The sequence below is a fragment of the Alligator mississippiensis genome, chromosome 4, assembly GCF_030867095.1.
Source record: "Alligator mississippiensis isolate rAllMis1 chromosome 4, rAllMis1, whole genome shotgun sequence".
Classification (NCBI taxonomy): Eukaryota; Metazoa; Chordata; order Crocodylia; family Alligatoridae; genus Alligator; species Alligator mississippiensis.
The window spans coordinates 60,881,098-60,901,799 of NC_081827.1; the positions used below are offsets into that span (position 1 = coordinate 60,881,098).

The following is a 20,702-nucleotide window of genomic DNA, read 5'->3' on the forward strand; positions in this document are numbered from 1 at the left end:
GTGGCAATCCCGGGTGTTCTCTTCAGTACAGATGCAGTGGTATCTGAGGGCTTGGCTGTATATCACAGCTTTTTTGGTGTGTTTCGGGTGATTGCTGGTTTTGTGCAGATATGTGTGTTGGTCTGTGGGTTTCTTGTATACTGTGGTCTGTATTTTACCCTTCTGGATACTGATCATCGTGTCTAAAAAGGGGATGTTGGTGCTGGAGTATTCTAAAGAAAGTCGGATGGAGGGATGGTGACTGTTGAATTTCTGGTGGAACTCAATTAGAGATTCCTGGTTCTCACTCCAAATGATGAAGATGTCATCGATATATCGTAAGTACAGCAAGGGTTTGATGGTGCAGTTCTTGAGGAAGTCTTCTTCCAGGTGGCTTATAAAAAGGTTGGCATACTGTGGGGCCATTTTAGTGCCCATAGCTGTTCCATAGCTGTGTGCAGCACTTAGGCAGTGAGGAGCAGAGTCAGCAGCATGGAGAGCTGCCTCCAGCTGGTCAGCCCATTGTGGTGGAAGGGAAGGAAAGAAGGAAGGGGCTTGCAGGGGCAAATCAATGCCCCCCGTGGTGAGGGAGGTGGCAGGGGCAAGTGCTGCCCAGGAGGAGTGGGGGGGAGCCGGAACCACAGCTGGTGGTGGGGGAGGGCGGCTCCTACCGCTGCTTGCACCCCGGAAGGGCATGGGGAGGCATGTACCCCCTGGATCTGTGTGGGGTGGGGCGGGCTGCAGCCAGGGCTGCGTGGGGCTCTACTTGGTGGGGGCTGGGCTTGAAGTGGGTGCTGGCAGCACTGGGAGGATGCTGCATCCATTCCAAATTTCACTGCCATTCCACACCCAGTGCTGCCACTGCCACTGCTTTAAACTAGCTTTGCTGGGGGATGGGGCCACAGGGGGACGCAAGGACACTTTCCAGCCAAGACAGGTGATGAGCACAAGAAGTACCCAGGTAAGTGACAGGGGTCTGGATAGTCCTGGGATCAGGGAGGAGGTGCATGCACCCATAGGAGGCCTTAAATGCCTCTACACAAATGCTCATAATATGAGAAACAAGCAGGAGGAACTTGCCCTCCTCCTAGCTAACACAAACCCAGACATAGTGAGGCACACTGAAACCTGGTGGGATTCAACCCATGATTGGATAGTAAACATCAAGGGCTACAGACTGTTCAGGCAGGATAGAACAGGGAGGAAAGGTGGGGGTATGGCGCTCTATGTCAAAGAGCAATACACGTCCTCAACAAACAGCACAGGGTCAGAGGAGGGGCAGACTGAAGCGCTCTGGGTTAGAATACAAGGGGGTCAGGAGGAAAGGTACTTAATAGTGGGTGTCTACTATTGACCACTGTAACCTGGGTGGTACTCCAAGAGGTACCCCCTCTCCAATTGAAGGGATCAAAGCAGGTGCACAAGCGCTGTGGGAGGTACAGGGACTCTTCTCCCCCTACAGAGCAGAGCCAGACCACCAATGGGGACTTAACCATATACCTTTTAATAAGAGAACAAAACTGGGAACATAACCAGTATAAACCAGGGGGTATAGGGGACACTACAATGCCCCGAGGGGGCAGGTTTCAACAAAGGTTAGACATGATCATAGACATATTCATCCTGTTGACAAAAGACAGGGTTAACCAAAATGTAAAACACAAACTGCAGAACAAACAATACTGGTGGGTGAAATATAAAAGGCACAAAATACAAAACGTCAAATGACAAGGAATATAGGGCCTGAAGGGGGAGCACAGTGGCCCCTTTCTACTTCAAGAGTATTTTCTCCCTGTTAGCTCACTCACTCCAAGTTACCCGTCGTGGGATTTGAACTTGGATCTGCCACCTGTTAGCCAAAAACTCTACCATGCAGCCACCAGCAGTAGTACTTCTTCAACCTGCTAGGGGTCTTGATCTTCCCGGAGCCCCAGCCTCACATCAAGCTGCCTGGCCTCTTATTGGAGGAGCTGGAAGCAGGGCTGGGAACCTCTCAGGTCGCTGCTCAGATCCTTGCTGGAGCTGGGGAGCCTCTCCTGCTGGCCACAGCCTCTCGTAGGTGATCCTGGAGCCCAGTGAGAAGCCTCTCCTGCCGGCCGCACGCTGCGCTGCTGAGGGTCCAACTGCTGCCTGCAGGTCCCACTCCTTCAGGCTCTTCTGGGGCAACTGCTCCCACCCTGCTGGCTCAGCTCTTGCCAGCTCTTTGAAGCTCCTTCCTTGTGGTCCTTTGCTGGTTTCTCTCTTGAGTCATCCATGCTGCCCCTTTTATCCCCTTCCAGGTGACCCAAGGGGCCAATCAGAGGACATGGAGGGTGAGTCTCTGGGGCCTGATTGGTGAGGAAAGGGAGTCCCAAGTCCTCCAATCATCTTTTACCTCTGGACCAAATCATTACCAGATTGGTGAGGAAAGGGAATCCCAAGTCCTCCAATCATCTTTTGCCCTTTCAAAATCCCTGGGCTAAGTCACTGCCAGCTAGCCCATCACATCACCCAACCAGGGGGAGAAGCTGGACTGGGAATTCTCAGGTCAGCTTGCAAAGGCAGTTAGGTCAAGGGATGTGGTCATCATGGGTGACCTAAACTACCCAAACATCGGCTGGGAGGAGCAGTCAGCCAGGTCTGACCACTCACGTAGGTTCCTAGTTGAGATACAGGACCTCCACCTAACCTAGGAGGTGCACAGTCCTACCAGGGGAAATGCCTTGCCGGACCTGGTCCTGGCCACAGGCGATGAGCTGGTGAGGGGACTGCGGGTTCCTGACCACCTGGGCGATAGCGATCATTGCCTACTAGAATTCATCATCCATCGCAGGGTGTCAAAGGCACGCAGCAAGGCAGCAACCCTTGATTTCAGGAGGGCTGATTTCAATGAGTTAAGGAATTAGTCAGGGAGGCACTGAGGTCCCAGAAGGTAGGGGAGTTGGGAGTTCAAGATGAGTGGTCAGTCCTTAAGGAGATGATCCTCCGAGCCCAAAGAGTAACAGTCCCAACGTGAGTCAAAGGGGGCAAGAGTGCTCAAAAGCCCCCATGGCTCCCCAAAGGCATTCAGGAACGTCTGAAAGCTAAAAAGGAGGTGTACACCTGATGGAAGGGAGGGGCTATAAACAAGGAATATTATACCTCCATTGTTTGAGACTGTAGGGGGGCTGTTAGGAAGGCTAAGGCGGAGACAGAACTAGGACTAGTGACCAGGATCAAAGATAACAAGAAGTCCTTTTTTAAATATATAGGGAGTAAAAACAAAGCACCGGGTAATGTGGGGCCCCTGCAGGACACGCTTGGCAATCTGGTGGTTGCACCAGACGATAAAGCTGACCTCTTTGACAAATTCTTTGCCTCCATTTTTCTGAGCAGGAACCGGGACATCCCCCCCACTGGGATTCCAGATGGATTCAGGAGAGGCACTGCCAGGCCTAGGGTCAGAGAGGACCTAGTTAGGGAACTTCTGGTGGGGCTGGATGTGTTCAAATCAGCAGGTCCAGATGATCTTCACCCCAGGGTGTTGAGGGAATTGGCAGAGGTCATTGCGGGACCCCTGGCACAGCTTTACGAGTACTCGTGGTACCCTGGCCAGGTGCCAGAGGACTGGAAAAGGGCCAGTGTGGTCCCCATTTTCAAAAAGGGGAGGAAGGAGGACCCAGGAAATTATAGGCCCATTAGTCTTACCTCGATCCTGGGGAAGCTCTTTGAGAAAATTATTCAGGAGCACATCTGCGGGGGACCAGCAGGGGAGATTATGCTTAGGGGCAACCAACGTGGGTTCATTAGGGGCAAGTCCTGTCAGATCAACCTGATTGCCTTCTATGACCAGGTCACAAAATCCTTAGACACAGGTGTCGAAGTGGTGTAGTCTTTCTGGACTTTAGGAAGGCCTTCGACACTGTCTCTCACCCCATTCTCATTGATAAACTAGGCGACTATGGCATCGATGCTGACACAGTCAGATGGGTTGCAAATTGGCTGGAGGGTCACACCCAGAGAGTGGTAGTGGATGGGTCATTTTTTACCAGGAGGGATGTGGGCAGTGGGGTCCCCCAGGGCTCGGTCCTCGGGCCCGCATTGTATAACATCTTCATCAGCAACTTGGACAAGGGGGTGAAAAGCACCTTGTTCAAATTCGTGGATGACACTAAGATGTGGGAAGAGGTGGGCATGTTAGAAGAGAGGGACAGGCTACAACTAGATCTGGACAGGTTATAGGGGTCATCGGATAAGAATAGAATGGGATTCAATACTGATGAGTGCAGGGTACTGCACCTAGGGAGAAAGAACCACCAGCATGCCTATAGGCTGGGGAACTCCCTTCTCATCAGCACAGAGGCAGAAAAGGATCTTGGAATCATTATAGATTCGAAGATGAATATGGGCTGCCAATGTAAGGACATGGTCAGTATGGCTACCTGCACCTTGTCATGAATCCACAGATGCATCACAAGCAGGTTCAAGGAGGTGATCCTTCCCCTCTATGCAACATTGGTCAGGCCTCAGTTGGAGTACTGCATCCAGTTCTGGGCGCCACACTTCAGGAGGGATGTGGACAACATCGAGAGGGTCCAGAGGAGGGCCACTCACATGATCAGGGGTCAGCAGGGCAGGCCCTACGAGGAGAGGGTAAGGGACCTGAACCTGTTCAGCCTCCACAAGAGAAGGCTGAGAGGGGATCTGGTGGCCATCTATAAACTTGCCAGGCAGGACCAGCGGGAAACAGGAGAATCCCTGTTCCCCTGAGCACTACCAGGAGTAACTAGGAATAACGGCTACAAATTGACTGAGAGTATGTTCAGGCTAGACATCAGGAAGCACTACTTCACAGTCAGAGTGGCTAGGAACTGGAACCGACTTCCAAGGGAAGTGGTGCTGGCTCCTACTCTGGGGGTCTTCAAAAGGAGGCTAGATAATCACCTAGCCGGGGTCATTTGACCCCAGCATTCTTTCCTACCCATGGCAAGGGGTTGGACTTGATGGCCTGCTCACGTCCCTTCCGACCCTACCAACTATGAAACTATGAAGGAAGCTGTTGCTTAAGAAAGCTTCTGCATATCTTGATTTAGTTATTCTACAAGGTACAACTCTACCCTGTCTCCTGTCAATGACAAAGAATTAGATCTTGATGCCCAAATATGACATATGTAGGATCTCTTCTCCCACCCCCGAGCATGAAAGGTATTCCAGAAGAACATTCTTGAGGCCATAGTATTGACCAAGGGGCAGGTGATAGTTCTGTTTGGTGATGATATTTTTGTTGTGGCAGCAACAAGCAGTAGTGAGGTAAATAGCAGAAATTCCACAGTGCACAGGGTCTTCATAGCAGAATGTTCAGAATTAGATAGTTCAACAGTCTGCAAAAAGAAAATATGATGAAGGCCATTTTTTTTTATTTGAAGGATTGATGGCTGCTAGGTATGACAGACATACACACCTGGATGGATGAAACATTGATCCATTTCTGGTAATGAAAAAATGGAGAAGCATTTAGTACTGATATTGAGATCTTCATCTCAAGATAACATTTTAAAAGTAAGCCATGATGTGATCAAATAAGAAACAAGGGCTGTATCCTTCATATGGTGCCACATGGGTTTTTGGGTTTCATTGTGAATGCCTGTAGCCACATACAATTTATAGTACATCCTCTGTGTGACTATCTTGTGCAAGGAGAAGCAGGCTCTCAAAAGGACTGATGCACTTAATTCATCATAATATTAAAAAAAAAAAAAAGATCATTATCTATCTCCTACAGAGACAGAATATTCCTACATTGGATAGATATCACTCCTTTTTTTAATAGAGGAAACCATAGGGCAGGCCTAGGCGGGACTGAGGACACTTCACAGGAATAATTCCATTTAGTTGGAAAGTTTTAGTAGCTCTGGAAAACCAACTTGTCCAATCCAATAGCCCCAGCTGATCTCCAAGTAAGAAAAATAGCTAGAGAAAGTACTCTGCTCTTCGGTGCTCTTTCAGCATCTCTATTGACTTGCTTGCAGGAATTGACGTGGAAAAAATGAGAGAATGGGGAAGAGAGTGCCTCCAAAACTCAGAATGACTTCTTCCACTGTTATTGTCAATTGAAGGTCATGATGATTGTGTCTACATGTGATACTACATCATCATAGCAACACACTACAGCGATGTAGCGTCCATGGGTATCTACACATGATCAGCAGCTACTTCACTGTTGCAGCACGTTTCCTATTATAGCGCACCACTACAGTGAAGTAGCTGCTAAAAATAACTATGCGCTGCATGTACAGCACAGTACGGGCGGTTACTGCATCATGCTTTAGTACTTCTAAAAGGAAGTACTAAAGCACAGCGGAGTAACATTGCCATAGAGGAATGTGTAGATGTGCCCCATGAGGTCAAAAGATGAGAGAGAGAGAGAGAGAGAGAGAGAGAGAATGGCCTGGAGATAGCACTGCCATCCTTCTACAAGACTAGGTTACATCCAGTTGTTACAGTCCTAATCAGTTGTGTATATGGAGATAGAAATCAGACTTAGTAAATTAAATCCTAACATGATTATTTATTTCACAGCACAGAAATGAAAATCTCCAAATGATGTTTCACTTCCACTTAAAAAAAAAGACAGTATTTCTTTTCTGAATTCTAAAGATAGTTGAGCCAGTCAGGAAATTAGGTCAAAAGGATATTCTTATATTTAATCAAAAAAGACAAAAATAGGAAAATTAATTTTTCCTTTATCTGAACATTCAATTTCTATTAGAAAAAAAACAATTAGAGAAATAAAGCATAGGACATTCTAATAAATAAGAAACTTGGCAACAAAAGCCTGTTTTATGTGTTTGTATAAAGATCAGTATCGGTAAAAGTAATTTTTTCATGAATAATTCCCATGGAAAATAATAAAAAAACTATTATCAAGAACAGCAAATTCATCTTCAACAGGAGTGGGGGTGACATGTTAAGAGATTTCATAAGAAATTACATAAGAATAAAAGGTATTTTTTCAAAACTATTTATTACTTATATTAAAAAAAAATAGATTGACAAGCAAACTTTCAAACTTTCAAAAGTTTTTAGACCTGTTCAACACCTTGACATTGGCTGCAAAATTAATGCAAACTTATACATGTTTCCTATGCAATAAATATCATGGTACAGATTTTTGAATAGGATAAAAAGAAAGTATTTTAAAGGCATTGTGACATATATGACAAATGACATCAATATGAGAGATTGAAAACCAATAATTAAGGGGAAAAAGGAATATAATCAGACTAGTTAAGCCTATGTTTGTTTTTTCACAACACCTGCTTAACTTCAATAACAAAATAACTTTTTGACTAAAAGAACAGTTTGTTAAAGATTCAACACCTTCTCTCTTTCAATTAAAAGGAAAAGGAGGAGCTTGCAGTAAAATTCTTTACAACTCTGTCAATGGTTGTCTGAAGGTTGAAGAGTAATAAAAAAACATATATTCCTGATAGTTCCCAGGTAAAACCAAGCAGAAAACAGAACAGAGCAAAAGAAAACAAACAAGATCTTGAAGAAATCTTGCAGGTTTCTGTTTAGCTGATAGCCGTTAGAGAAGACATAGATGCTTTGAAGGTATTGAGCACCATTGTTAATGTAACTTTTTGTTACCTTTTCTGTCAGTGGCTTTGGTCCAGGTTACATAGTCACTAAGGCTACAGTTGCACTAGCTCCTGAATAGGAAGCAGGGTGTTGTGTGGTGCACAGGCTCTGCTTTTCAGAAGAGCTTATTGGTGTCTGAATAGTGCTACATTTATGTGTCTACTAGAGGTGCACTGATCCATCAGTCCAATATCAGATCGGTACCGACATAAAGAAAACTGGCTGATATATATATAGATTATTGTAACAGAGCACAGGGTCTGCTCTGTTACTTGCAGGGGCCTGAGCAGCAGCAAGGCAGCCTGCAGCTGGTTGCAATCCCAATTGGGCACAACTGCCTGATTGGGAGCAGGGCTCAGCTGTGCCCTATAAGAACAGGGGCTCTGAACAGCAAAGGTGGCAGCAGTCTGTTGCTAGGAGCTGGGAGAACACCACCTGGCTGGAGCTGCTGCTGCTTGTGACACCTTGGAAGTAAGGGCAGGAGCTATGGGGATGGCTGGTGACTCCTGGTCCTGGGGCATGAACTAAAACTACACCCTGCTGGGGCTAGATGGTGTAGTGGGGCTGCTTGTGGCAGGACAGTTTCCAGGAAATACCACACCTTGGGCCTCCCCGGTGATGGCATGGGGCACCAGAAAGCCTCAGACCCTGCTGCCTTGTGGGTGACCCCGTGGAGGGGAAAGGCTAGGGGAGCATACCCTGAAGGACAAAGAAGAGCCCAGACTCATGACGAATTCTGAGGCAGGGCCCCAGGTCAGGAAGGGACCTGGGGCAGTGCCTAGACTCACCATGAGCTCTGAGGTTGCACAGAGGAACCAGGAGTGAGGCTCCAGTGGGGTGGGGCCCTGAGCCTTTAGGGAGCTATACAAGAAGCTCCTAGGGTAAAGAGATTAGGTATGGTTGAGGCCCAGTGTAGGGCAGGGGATAAGTTTGGAGATACTGAGAAGTCCAAAGTGGGTGTAACAGGGGGCCTTCTCGGGGCTGATTTAACTGTGACCCGCCCACCTGTTTCTGGGTTAACTGCCCACCTTCTCGCCCACCACGCCTTGTTGGTAATTAATTATTGATGTAATTAAGCGGGAGGGTGCCCATTTCCTGCCCTGATGCCAGGGGGCGCTATCTGTGGCTCCATTCCTCCCCTACACCACAGCCCAAGCCTCACAGATGGCATCTAGATGTTATCATTATCACCAGCTCCCACACTGGGCCCCAGAATCCTCCTAATTGAACCCTGCCTGGATTCCTTTTCTCGGGCAGTCTCATCCGCCTTCATACTAGGCAGCATAGCTCCCTGAACCGCTTTCCCTTTGGGTGTGGTCCCCCCCGGGACCTTGGGCTACTAGCCCTGGCCCACCTCCGGGCCAGTTGGGACCCCAGGCCCTCAGGTCTTGGGTGTTCCTCGCGGTAGGCCCCCAGCCCTTTGACCCTTCCGGTCCTGCCCCAGCATGGACCAGTCAGGGGAAGTCAAGACAGGCCTGAGTCTGTGGCCTTTTCTCTCTCTCTAGGGATCCACCCTCCAAACAAGGGGTAACCCACCTGGTTGTGGGGGCTAGGGGTTAAGGTGCCCTGACCCGCATTTCACTGGGGTAGTAACTGACCTGGCATTTCCTGGGGGCTCCCGCATCACTAGGAGTCCAACCAGGCCACCCACTCCTGGCAGGTTGCAGTTTTAGGTCATGCCCAGGACAAGGAGCCTCCTTACCGTCCCCTACAGCTCCTCCCTTACCTCCAGATGATACTAGCAGCCCTCCAGCCAGGCAATATTGTTGCCTGGCCTCCAGCAGCAGAACTGCCCTGTGTATATGGGCAGCCCCAGATTCAACATGGCTGCCCTCATCAGGCACCTGCCAGCTGCCAGCTCCAGGCCCTTAAAGTGGCCGGCACAACCAGTGCCCTGCCATAGTGGGGCATATGGGGCTTGGAACCCTAAAAAGGGAATGGGGCTTGGAGCCCAGAGTTACTGGAGGGTCTTGGAGCCCTGAATTGATATGGGGCTGGGAGCCTTGAGTGGAACTGGGCTGGGAGCCTGAGCAACAGTAAAGGGCTGGGAGCCCAAGTGATTGAGTGGCTGGGGTTTAGGCTAGACAAGCAGGTCAAATGCTAGGCCAAACAGACCAAGGCTGGGTGTGAGGCCACAGATGTCATCTGTGAGGCATGGGACACGGTACAGGGGTGGTGGGAACCATGTATATAAACCCTTGATACCATGGCAAGTAAATGGGCAGCCTCTCACCTAGTTAAGATCTATCAATCATTATCATCAAGGTGTGGCAAGTGAGGTAGCCAGGCAGTTTGCCCTATGGGTGGGCCTATGCTTAGACAAGTGGGTGGGCCTATGCTTAGATTGGCCCTGGGATGCCCACTTGTTATAATTATATAGATATATCTTACAGACTAAATTAATGCATCTCTACCCTGCCTTCTGCCTGACTTCAGACTAACACAACTGGCTACCTCCCTCTGCTCATAGATATATCTATCAATCATAATTGTGTTTGTCATGAAGAGAGAGAGTGCCAGCAATGGCATGAACTGATCACCGGCAAGAACCAAGAAAGTAAAAGAGGGAGCTGCATTTCCAGAGCACCTGCTCAATGAAGTTAGAGTGGCCACAGAGGGAGAGAGAGGAAAAGAGAGCCCCAGATGAAAACAAAGGGAGAGGCATGGCATGCGAGAATGAGAGAAAAGCCAACTGGAAAGGTGGGGGTGAAGAGGAGTCGGGTGTCAACACGAGACAACGCGACTTCAGGGAACAGAGGATCAGCCAAGAAGAGGCGGCAGAGCCCTCCAGTGTCAAGTAAAACTTTTCTTAAATTCTTTGTTTACAAGGTTGGGTTGGGCTGGAGCACCATTGTAAAGAAGAAACATAAATACAACAAGCCTGACACCACTTTGGATACTTAAAGGGGAAGGTACCCTGTTTTGTGAGACTCATACTCTTGAAGAAAACAAAAAGGGAAATTAGGCTAGGTGAGCTGAAAAGACAGGATCTTATCTTTGTTTATACTACCTGAGTTTATTTTTTTTAATCTTTAAAGAGGGTAATGGACATGATACTTACCTCGACTGGAGAAAGCGTTAATCAGTAGCTTGGGGAACAGGCTTCTGTCATTTCTTTCAGCCCACGAGATGGTGATACCTAAGAAACAATGTAAGAAAATTATATAGATACCTAATAAAAGAACCTTATCACTGTGAGTTTTCACTTTACTGGTCAACCAAATTGTTTTATGAGAGTTCAAAACCTCAAGGGAATAGATCAGTACTTCACTGCCCAGTGGTGTTTAAGTTGCATCCTCCTGGAAAAAACCCTTTAACAACAAGACATGGCAGGTGAGATCTGGGGTCACCACTGAAAAGAAAAAAAAAAAAGAAAAAAAAAAAGAAAAAAAAAAAGAAAGGAGGAATAATCTGGTAATTTGAGACTTAAAATGGGCAACTGTGATTTACAAATGACAAGAGACTAGACACAATCCACCACAGTGCTATTCCACTTTAAAAGAATTTTTGAAAGATGGCTTTTGCTCTTTGTTGTGTGTGCGTATATGTGTATATATTATGTGTGTGTGTGTATATATATATTCTCTTCATTTTTTATATATATATTATTACAAGGGACCTTGAAAGATTGAGTCCAACCCCCCTGCTCTGGGCAGCAATACTGCTGAGATCAAATGACCCAAGAAGGTGTTTGTCCAGTCTCCTCTTAAAGACTTCCAGGGCTGGGGACTGCAATGCCTCCTTGGGAAGTCTATTCCAGATTCTCATCACCCTTACTGTAAAGAAGCTCTTCCTTACATCGAACCTGATACCATCCTCTAACAGTTTATGGCCATTGCTCCTTGTCCTCCCCTGGGGTGCCCTTGTGAACAGCTTTTCTCCCAGCTCCTGATATTCACCCCCTATATACATATAGACAGCCACCAAGTCCCCCCTCAATCTTGTCAGGCTGAACAGTTTGTCTTTCCTCATAAGGTTTGTCTTCCAAGCCCTTAATCATTCTTGTGGCCCTTCCCTTAACCCTTGCAAGATCCTTCATGTCTTTTTTTTAAGTGCGGCACCCAGAACTGGACACAGGACTCCAGCTGGGGTCTTACCAATGCTGATAAGAGAGGAAGTATCATTTCCTTAGCCATGCTTGTGACGTGTTGGTTAATGCATCCCAGTATGCCGTTAGCTCCAATTACAGCGTCGCACTAGCGGCTTAAGTTTATCCTGTGATCAACCATAACCCTGAGGTCTCTGTCAGCCATCATGCTGGCCAGGCCATCTCCTCCTAACCTGTATTCATGTTGCTGGTTACTTCTCCCCAGATGAAGCACCCTGCATAGATTCTTCTTGAACTACATCCAGTTTTACTTCGCCCACCTTTTCAGCTTGTCCAGGTCTGCTTAGATCCACATCCTATCCTCTAGTGTGACTGTTTTCCCCCATAACTTAGTACTGTCCACAAACTTGGCCAGTGTGCTTTCCACATCCTCATCTAAATTGGTGATCAAGATGTTGAACAGCATGGGGCCCAGAACCAAACCCTGCAGGACATCACTGGCCACCTCCTGCCAAGATGATACAGACCTGTCCACTAACACTGTCTGGGTTCGACACCTTAGCCAGTTCCCAATCCACTTGACCATGGACTCTGCCAGCCCACAATCCACCTATACCTATAAATAAACAACAAAGAACAAAATAGTTTGAAGTCAAGTAGAAGGCAGGGTAGAGATGCATTGGTTAGTCTATAACGTGCACCTCTACCATGCACTGACATTTTTAAAAAACTTATATTAATATTTGTTACATGACTTTGTTACAATTTATTATATAGCATGCAATTTGTTCATGGCAGTAAAGACAATTTTTGCTGATCCGCAACATAAAGAACCTACTAGCAAAGTAAATACTGACAGGATGACATACCATCATCAATAAAATATCTCAGGATTAGTGTCAAAAGGAAACATGTCCAACGGGGAACTGTTTTATTATATGTCAAAATAATTTTAATATAAGCTTACTTTTAGTATGTTTCTGGATAAAATTTACCCTGCTGTGGAGGGATTTTTCTGTGTAAGTTTTTTATAAGCATGTCACTTGGACCATTTTTCCAAAGAAAAAAAATCTGATGAAATATGAGCTTCACATTGTGACCTGCCAGTCAAATGTTTGAACTATGCCAGACCAACAAAAAGAAACAAGTTTTGGAGCAGAACATTCATGACTGCTGTCTAACTGTTACCTTGAGTACCTTAGCTAATTGGTGAGACCTTTGTGAGGCACTTAAAACATGTAGGGGTTTATAGGTTTAAACCAACTCTCTTTAACCTGTAAATGGATTGCAAGACAGAGTGTAGAGGATGAAGCACAGGTGTGAGGTGTTCTGTGAACTTCTGCAAATATTCCAAGAATATATACGGGCACAATTGTTCTCAACCAGGAACCAAATATTTTCTTTTTCTAAAGAATCACATTTTTTCCTGAAGAATCGAGGGTTTCTTTTTAACAAATACTTTTGTTCTTATGGCTATAAGGGGAATTTTTCAAGTGTAAATGGCTGCAACATTTAGATGTACTAAGGATTATTACTGCATTATACTCTAGACCTTTCAACCAAACCGAAACTGGTTGTTCTTTTGTGGCCATTTCAAGCTGAGCAAAGGAACAACCACAGTTTCCTTTAGAAAAAGAAAATATTTGGTTCCCAGTTGAGAACAATTGTGCTAGACCCACATTGATTGGGTAAATTAACTTTAATTTGATCAAAAGCAGAAAACCCCCAAACTGACAAACAAATCTTCCTGTATCATCTTGGTAACAGTTATTTCCTTGGGACAGGGAATTCTACGTGTTGCACTTGCTGCAACAGGATCCCAATCATTTTGACTCCACAGTACTATAAATAATAACTGTAGCTAAACTGTTATGAAACATTTTTGTAGTGAAATTAACAACTAGCAACAAACTAAAATACTCAATGGACATTAAAAATGATTTTGAGAAAATATTACTACTTCACACAGACAAATATACAATATTAATAAACGTGCATGGAGGTTGTTGAGCAGATCAGGCTGACGCAGTTCCTGGCAGACTGACACAGGAAGCTTTATACCACTGTTTGTCAGTGGTAGAAAGCTAATATAGACTTGTTCAGTTGAAGCCAGAACGGAAATTGGAGTAAGAAACAGAACATTGTGCCATAATGATTATGACAACTCTATTTACAGTGGGGAAATGATTCACAAATATAGTTTTTACATATAAGCACAAAAAGTTCTTATAAATCATGGAAAGCAGAAGAGGGTTAGTAATCCTGTTATGTTTGCATTACAAACAAATCTGCTTTCTCTCCACATTACAATGATCAAGCAGATCAAACCCAGTTAAACAAAGCATATGTTAGATCATATTAATCTCAAAATGATCTTCAAATAATTATGAGATCTAAGTAGTGTGTCAATGTGTTATTTTCATAGTTAGGCATCTATTTTATTTAGTAGTCTCAAATACATACCTGTGAGAGAAGCTATTTAGCAACTGGTCAAACTTTGCTTTTTTTTGTCCAGAGTAAATCCTTGATTATAACAGCTAAAAAATAATATTGAGGTCACCTTCATAATTTTAGAAGACAAGAAGCACAACAAGCTTAGTTCTTTCTGCATGGGACTGAACTCTCCAACCCTGAAGCAGCAAAGCACTAAAGGGCATTTTTAACTTTAAGCACATGAGTATTCTGAAGTTGGAAATTAAGGGTACTCATCTTGCAGCCTGGGGTCCTTGGATATGTCTGTTACTTTGAACACTTATGCTATTTCTCTTATATCAGTGTGTCTCAACCTATGGGTCCTGACCCAAAAGGGAGTCACAAGAATATATGAAAGGGCAGTGAACAAACTTTAAAAATGGATTCTCCTTTGAAAGGAAAAAAATGTGGGAAACAGCGGCTTTTCCCTTGCAGGCTGGCAGAGTTCCAGCCTGCAAGGGGCTGCTTGAGGCCTCCCATACCCCACACACTGTGGGGGCTGGGACCTGGGGGCAGTGGAAAGCAGGAGTGAGGGGCACTGGGTTGGGACTGGCCATAGATGTTTACAAATGGGTCCTTGTACAAAAAAGGTTGAGAACCACTGTCCTGTAGCAACAGAGGAAGTTGCAGCATGTCCCTTTAACAGTGGGTGTGGAAGAATTTACAATGTAAGCATTTAGTAATATATTTTGTGAAAGCTATGCCATTACCTCAAGACTGTCTATAGATAGATTCACTGTAACTCAGAAACGTTAAACCAAGACACAGTCAATGGTGGAAGATGGTAAATGTGACTTTTTTGTCATAGAAAAGGTTGATGTGAAAGGAGAGTTCATCATGCAAGAGCCATGCACACAGGATATTACTGCACATGTGGACTGATTAACAAAAAAGTATTATATTCTTTTCACTGGCATTCTAGTACTTCGTAGAGAACGAGAACTTCATGTAAAGTAACAAGAAAGAAGCTTGGGCTTTACCATTTCTATAGAGGATAATTTGCTTTCCTTTCTCAAGAGTCAAAGACCCTTAAGATAATATGCATTAAGACCTTGTGTACTAAAGTACATAGTCTAAATTATACCATCATGCAGTTTTCCCAGTTCCTTGTTTTACAGAGGAAAAGCAAAGACTTTCAGTAGTACAAGTGACTACAATCATTTCTATGCCAAGGGTGCACTCACCTTATGTTTTGAAGCAGTGTCTATCTTTTATTCTGGGTTTGGTTAATGATTTTTGTGGTATAGTCAGATACTTATTTGCCATTGTTTTATTTCCATTGGGCTCCTGTACCAGTGCAGGAAGGCTGTAATTCCAGCACATCGGAGCAGACCCAATTAATTGTGGTTTATTAATTGAGTGGTTAATTAATTGAGTCTGCTGGAGAATTGAAGTTATTGTGCTCCAGCAGATCCAGTGTCACGTGTATCAGCATCCCTGTGCTGAAAAATGGCAGCAGGGTGCTTTGAACTAATGCTCATTTTTCAGCACAGGGACACTGACACGTGTGATGCTCTGCGCGCTTTTAATTATCACAGCTCTCAAAGCTTTGCTAATTAAAGTGCCTCCCCCCCCCCCCCCCCCCCCGGCCTCCTGGAGCACATCTATAAATGCTCATTGTGTTGTGTATGTTTGACAAGGGGGCAAAGACCTCTAGTTATAAGTGAGATCAGATTTTCAAACCTCAAGAATAACCTAAGCTACTGCCACAGATGTGTACAAGATTTAACGTTTGGATATGGTCCTAGAATTTCTCAAATTTTCGGGTTGTTTGCTTGTGGCTTGAGTTTGGACCCATCTCTGATCATTTGGACTATTCTCACTTTAGTCACCTGAGTCTTTTTATAAAACACCTTGCATAGTGGAGTCCTGGCTCCTGAGTGGGGCTTCTAAACTATATGGTAATAAAAATAACAAATACTAATACTTGTACTCATTCCACTTGGTCTTCTATTGTATATTAAAAGACAGGGAGCTAGACGTCCTACTCTAATAAATATATGCAAAAATAAAATGTTGATCCTAATTCTACATAACTTGTTCTCATGACCAGCTCTATTTACATAGTGATTTTTCTTTTACTACATTTTATAAGTCGATGAAACCAAAAGTACTTATTATCTAGTTGTTACTCCCTCTTCTTTCAGCTATTGATTGAGCCAAAATTGGGACTCCTATATAATGCTGCCTGCACTTTGTGCAAGTGTAAAAATATTTGCTGGGATAGAGAATAAGGATTTTAGTTTGTATTGTGGTGAAGCAGTTACAATAATGTATAACGTGGAAATTTTGTATGCACTAAAAGTTTTATAGCGTTAAAAAAATGAAAGTGAACAAATAAACCACAACCTCCTGTAGAAAGCAGGCCTGGGAGCAAAAGCAGATGCTAATGTGAGAATGCACCTTTTATCTAAACGTTATATAAAAAAAATAAACAAAAAATGTGCTTCTGATAGGCTGTTAAGAGCTCATAGCTAGTAGTTTTGCCTGATACTGTTCCCAGACCCACTTCCTTTGATCACTTGTTTTTCTTGGCAAAATTGGCATTCAGTGTTTTTTTAGTGGCTGCTTGTTTCTGCAACGAAGCTGGTAGTCTCAGGCTGGTCTGGCACAGGAATTAAAATGAGAAAGCTGGTGTGTGTTGTTTGAGTTTATTTGATGGAGTCTCTTTTACTGTCTTTCAGCAGAACATCACTTTGCAGACTGGCTTCAGATTTGAATTTCTTTAGATATTTTTCTTTTTCATGTTGATTTTGGTTCCCAAATGACATTAAGCAAACCTCTTGGAGAACAATGGTAGATTTTAAACTATCTGCAGTGTGGAAGGAAGCCAGTCTGCAAGCAGTGGTTTTTGAGACACATTCCCAAAGGCCATATTATCCATGACTTCAGTGAAGATAACCTAAATAAAGCCTTAATACTTTTATAATCCTTGAACAGATAATACAATAATTTATCAAAAATCTTCCAAAAGACTAGATAATATTGCTGATAAAAGGATCTAGACTAGTGATTGCAGATCTGGAGAGCAGAACTGGAATGTATAGTTAACTTTGGTGAAACCAATAATGAAAGAAGTCATTTAATGATATTTCAGATACGAGTCCTTTGAAAACAGTACTATTGTAAGGAGAAATTGGAGGGTTCTAGGCCCCTCAAGTGGAAAGTAAAGGTGTAACCTCCATATAATGGTAGAAGCTCTAAATCCATATTAACTGAGGTCAATGAACTGAGGTCACATTTCATCTAACCACCTAATGATCAGATTTTCAAAAATTGATTAGTGATGCCAGATTCAGAGTTTGTGGTACTTGGGATTTTTTAAGATGACATAATTTAGCTAATTTTTTAAAAAAATTATAAATTCAGATATTTCCAGTGGTATATCAAGTTTGGTTCATTCAGCTTGAAGCTCTTAAAATCACTAGGCACTTAAAAAAACCCACAAACCCTTGAATTTAGAGATTATGGTAATTAGAGATCTGTGTTGAAGGGAAGATGGATAAGGTCATTGGTATAAGATACTGCATTCCGATTATCCATCCACTTTAAGAGAAATGGGCTCAGTTCTAAAGTTCTTCTTAAAGTAACATTCATACATGGTGATACTGGAAACTAGACTGGTATCAAGAAATAGCTGAATGAGCCAACAACTCTGCTTAGTCTCTGCTGAAGAGGAACATACCAGATTTTCTTGCATACAACAGCCCCCAGAATAAAATATGCACCTTGTTTTTGACAAAGCAAAATGAAGGTAACAGTTTTACAGAACTGTGGCTTCACAGAGCAAGGACACAGCTAGTCTGCAAGGCTATAAAATAGAAGGAGAGAAAGCAGGAGTAGCTAGTTGAATTCTACATTGCTTGAAGAAAGGTTAGCTGGATTACCGGAACATCAAGATTATTAAAAAGGAGAGATGATTGCTAACATCTGTGGAGTGTAGTGGAGAGTAATGAGCCATTATGTCAAATGTCTCGGCTGTCTAAAAAGAAATTCCCCTGTTGCTCCTGGGCAGTTGGTTTTGCAGCAGGAATCAAAGCAGGGGGCTTCTATTCCAGGCAGAAAAAATAGCTTTCTGGTTTAAGATGTGCACTTTAATTTTGTGGGGCTGATTTTGAGGATTGAATGTCAGGGACCCTGATCAGGCAGGCCAGCCTGGGCCAAGTAGTTAAGCAGCCACATGTACAGTAAGTTACCAGCTAATGAACTCTACCCCAGTTAAGGAACAGCAAGTGCTCCAGTTGGCTCCTGGGAGCGCTGCCTATCTGTAAGGGCTAAGCACAGATAGTCAAAAAACCTGAGGCTGAATTGATTCAGTCTTTGCACGTTAGTCTAAGCTGCAAAGATTAAACTGAGAAACAACTGGACACACATTTACCTTTGATTCAGGAAATGCAGCTTCATATCTACAATAGCTCAGGTCATAAGCAGGCGGGGTGGACATTAGAATAAAGATCTTTGGCATTTCCTCTTCCTGTTGCCCCCAAGGTCTCTGGGATTTGTAGTCCAGTATCACAGAAGCCGGACTCTGTAGGGTTGCTCATCACTTTCTTTTCCTGCTTCCAGGTGCCTCTGGGATTTGTTGTTCATAGTCACAGCCAGCAGTAACTTTCAATAAGTTTAGCAAGATAGCTCTATACTGGGGAAGTGGGGCTTAACTCCCCTCCCTGGTCCCAGACCCCACCCAGGGTTTGCCTGGTAGGGCACTGCCCCCTCCCCTGCAAATCCTTCTCCGCTGGAGTTGATAGTCCAGCCCAGCCTAGGGCTGGAAAGCATGCTGGGATGCTGGGGGACTCTGATTTAACTTGAACCAGGATGGACTCTGGGACAGAAGTTTCATAAATTGGTTTGACCCAAATCAGTTAAGTCTAATACTACATTCAACCAGGTTTATCTTAAGTCAGTTTCAGCCATTTTGAAACTGGTTTATGTGCACTGAGCTTCTGTTGTGTTACAGGTTTAAACCAGTTTTTGATGACTTAAACCGGTTTATGTGTAACTTTTGTCCCTAGCCTTAGACCCAGCTGGAGGTATGGATTTCCGGGCTAGTCAATAATTGTGACTTTGCTGTGGCAAGCCTCCTGACTCTTGTGCTATCTGATTTTCCTGGTTCTTGGCTCTGGCTTTCAGCTTTTCTGTGCATTTTAGCTTTGGATTTCCCTACAGACCTGTGTTTTATGGTTCTTGACCCCCAGCCTGGCTCTGCATTAAGACTTTGACCCGTGAATTTCTGCTCTGCTTCTGACCTCCCAGTGTCTGCCTCTGGCCTGTGCAGTGGATGCTACTTTGGGATTTCCCTCTACACTTAGTAATTCAGCTCCAGGATTTTGTCCCAGATCCTAGCACCTCCCCTTCCCCCGCCCCAAAGTCAGGGACAGATTAACCCTTTAGTAGACCTTAGGCAAGCAAACTCATGGACCCCTAGTTTTTTCACTCACTTATAATATGTAAAATAAGCACAGTTGGGCCCCTTCTTCACTTAGAGCACTAGGTATGTGCTTAGTTTGAGTATGTGTTAATCCAGCCCTGATCACAGTACCCAGGTCTTTAAGCTTAGCTGCCTACAACCTGGCCTGTAACATGGACAGTGCATGTTGTATATGAGAAAATATGGTAGCGAATTCAATATTTGTGCTGGAAAAGTTATTCATTAACAATAATTTATGGAGTTTAATTTCATTTTTTCTCTTATTAACTTGTCTACTAGCAGGCTATAGGTTTCTCATATTTATTTTTTTATTCAGAATTGTTTGTTGGATAATGTTTATGAATGATGTTTGGTTTGTGGATCATTCCCAATCAGTTGGAAATATTTTCTAATATTCGCTTAAAATTTATTGCTTACCATGAGCATCCTTGTCAGTAACCTCATTCACTAGGCCTTTCATGGGAAGTGAACATAAAAGGGGTATAAACACAAGTAAACAAATTCAAATTTGAGTGACTTTCCATGGAAGTTTTTTTGAAGACTTGACCCAAGTCTATTAAAAATGCAGCACTTTTGAATCAGAGGCAATAAACTCACAAGGGAGAGAGAGCTGGAAATAATCCATGGACGTCCTGTTCTTATTAACAATGGGCTAAAATGTTTTGACAGATTTCAAACCTGCTGAAATACCATGTGTTACAAATTTTGACTTTCACTTGGCTATTATCGGGAGCACAGCTACTTGAGTGACTGTAGAAAAAAAAGAAAATGAAATATATACAGTGAAAAAAATAGATTGAGAGAGATGCCTGAGATCTGGCCGGGTGAAAGAGGGAAAGACTCTGTGGGGAGGAGCAGAGAAAAGGAAGAGAAAATCAAAAAAAAAAAGTCTATTTTTAGGATGGATATTGTGCCAAACCTTGGTGTTTGGTTTTTTCGGGGTTTTTTTTTGGGGGGGGGGAAGGGAGGGACTATTCTGTTCTTAATACAGTGCAAATGGTTATATTTAGTTAGAAAAACAAGGGTTTTTTTTAATACTTTTATTTTAAATTTAATTACCCTTAGATTAAATAAAAATAATTATGAGTTTAAATTACAAAGTAAAAGAGATTGCATTCTTTTTGCAGACCTCATGATAGTTTAGAAATCCCAGAAGGTCACAAATGCAAACTTTGA

The 20,702-nt window shown here is 43.8% G+C and overlaps 1 long non-coding RNA gene across 2 annotated transcripts; it reads right to left on the bottom strand.

The window, feature by feature from the left end:
* Positions 1-1,462: 1,462 nt before the first annotated feature.
* On the bottom strand, positions 1,463-20,475 carry LOC109284455 (uncharacterized). 2 transcript variants are annotated; one of them, XR_009461587.1, is made up of 5 exons: positions 18,477-20,475; positions 12,154-12,242; positions 10,640-10,717; positions 5,399-5,425; positions 1,463-5,318 (listed from the first exon to the last, which is right to left on the bottom strand). It is a non-coding gene; the product is annotated as an uncharacterized LOC109284455 (long non-coding RNA). The 2 variants fall into 2 exon arrangements; XR_009461588.1 differs by lacking the exon at positions 5,399-5,425 and having other exon boundaries at positions 18,477-20,471.
* Positions 20,476-20,702: the final 227 nt, after the last annotated feature.